Source organism: Phocoena sinus, chromosome 10, assembly GCF_008692025.1.
Source record: "Phocoena sinus isolate mPhoSin1 chromosome 10, mPhoSin1.pri, whole genome shotgun sequence".
Taxonomy (NCBI): Eukaryota; Metazoa; Chordata; class Mammalia; order Artiodactyla; family Phocoenidae; genus Phocoena; species Phocoena sinus.
Window position 1 is genome coordinate 77,900,124 of NC_045772.1, and position 2,480 is coordinate 77,902,603.

The 2,480-nt window shown below is 51.0% G+C and overlaps 1 pseudogene; it reads left to right on the forward strand.

The window, feature by feature from the left end:
* The first annotated feature begins 942 nt into the window (after window positions 1-942).
* Window positions 943-2,113, forward strand: LOC116761206 (annotated as a pseudogene).
* Window positions 2,114-2,480: the final 367 nt, after the last annotated feature.

The window sequence follows — 2,480 nt, forward strand, 5'->3', positions numbered from 1 at the left end:
AAACTAAACCTTGGCATGTATTTTATATTCACGTTCACACAGTACTCCTTGCTTCTTCCGAACGTTAAATAACCATAAACTTAAAATAAGCTATCTGAGTGACTTAAGAAAATAATAATAAAATAATTTCTTTCAACATAACTTCGGTTAAACAGTGAACCAGATCTTACCCTGAAAAATCTATTTTTTTAGGGTTTAAAAATCATAAGCCTTAAGCTCAGAGTCTACATATACAGCCATGTGGCAGGATGACACAATGGAGACGTTTACTAAACAACAAGAGAGAAAGTTTTCTCTTTCCCCACTCAAGAGGGTGAGCAGGCTGTTGTTCTAGAGGAACAAAGTCCCCTTATTTGGGGGCAGGGTTAGGAGCCTTTTTAAAGCTTAGGCTCAAGAAGGTGAAGGAGAAGGGGCAAACCAGTTATTTTTCCTTTTTTTCTAATCTTAGGTTTTGACTGGTGTGGACCTATCTGGCCCATTCTCAGGAGGTGCAGGATTTGAACAGCATGGTCCGTGGATGCCTGGGGCATGAACCCACAGTCCTGCCACCTTGAAAGTCTCAGTAGGACCAATGGCCAAACTGCATGTTCACAGAATAGCAGGACAGTGAATATCAGGTGATCCTCTGGGTGGCAATCATAATGGGCTCAAGACCAGAGGCTTCGCTGCGGCCTTACTCGTAGCGTTGGCCGCTTCCTGCCGGAGGACTGCCAGAACCCCAGAAGGGTGTCCCCCACGCAGCCAGGGCCAGCATCCGTGCAGGGATGACTGAATGTCACAGTGAGGGCACTTCCCTACCCCTCGCCTGCTTCTGTGGCACCGTGAGGCCGACAGAAAGGCATGAGCTGGGCGCGTGCGAGTCCAGGTTTGACTTGCACTGATTCTGGCCTGTGGTCCAGGATGGTTTGTTCTTGGGACCAGACCTGACCAGAAGTTGACCTCATGAGTATTTCAACCTCTCCAGCTGCCATGCTCCTCCGGAGGCTGAGGAAGCTCTCCTGGGGCAGCACTGCTGTCCAGCTCTTCATCTTAACGGTGGCGACCTTTGGTCTGCTGGCCGCCCTGGCCTGTCACTGGCTTCTGAACTTTTACTTCTACCTGCACCACTGGCATCTGAACCGAATGAACCAAGAGTTCCTGCAGCAAAGCTTGAGAGAGGGTGAAGCTGCCCTCCACTGCTCTCTGTCAACGGCTCAGTGCCCATCGTCTGGCAGGCCACTCCTCGCCCCTGGCTGGTCATCACCATCATCACAGTGGACAGGCAACCTGGCTTCCACTATGTCCTGCAGGTCATGTCCCAGTTTCATCAGCTCCTTCAACAATGAGGCCCCTAGTGCGAGGGGCACCAACTTTTCCTGTGCAACGTGGAGTGGAGCGTGAGCCATTTAGATGCCAAGCTGCTGTCCAAGTACGTCTCTGTGGTCAACAGCTACGAGGGCACGGAGGATGACCAATTCGTTTGAGAAAGAGAAGCAGGACTACATCTGTTGTCTGGAATCCTCCCTGCAGACCTACAACCCAGACTACATCCTGATGGTGGAAGATGACCCCGTTTCAGAAGAGCAGATCTTCCCAGTCTTGGAGCACCTTCTTCGGCCTCTGAGCCGCACCTCAGATATGCACTTTATCTAAAGCTCTATCATCCTGCGAGGCTCCAGCACTACATCACCCGGAGCCCATGCGGATCCTGAAGCGGGTTGGTGTCGGCATGTTGCTGGGGCCCTTACTAACCTGGATATATATGCAGTTTGCCAGCCAGCTGGGGTTTAGCTAACCCGTCATGCTCTACTTCTTCCTGTACAGCATGGGTCAGGTAGAGCTTGTGGGCCGGCACTATTCCCTGGAGCTGCGGTAGCTGCTTCCTTCCCTGTACAGTGTGGTCCCTGCTTCGCAGTTTTGCACCCCGGCAATACCTTTCCCTGCCCGGGTGGCCCGCTGGACCCTCACCTACCTGTCCCAGGTGTACTGCCACAAGGGCTTCGGCAAGAACATGGCACTGTTCTCACTGTTGAGGGCCAAGGGGGAGCGGGCCTATGTGGTGGAGCCCAATCTTGTGAAACACATCAGGCTCTTCTCAAGCCTTCGGTACAACTTTCACCCCAGTCTGCCCTAGCTTGCCAAGAAATGCCTTTCTGAATTGGCCACTTCTTGGAGATGCAACTATTGAGCTCTTTCTTTGGACATGGTTGCTTGCAGATATTTCATTGCTTTAAGTTTGCTAGGGATATAGGTACTGGGATGACTGAAGAACATGCAAGTCAAGCACCTTGGCTTTGGTAACTCTCTGGCAGGAACAAGCTGTTCACCATGTGTCCAGACCTCTGGCCCTCCACACAGCCACACTGCCTCATGAAGTCTGGCCCACCCAACAAAGGGGGTATTTAAATACCACTTAAATTCTACAATTGTTTATTGATCGGCTTCGCGATAGAGTCTGTGACTGCCAAAAATATTGTGCACAGTGATATGACTGGTTTAGG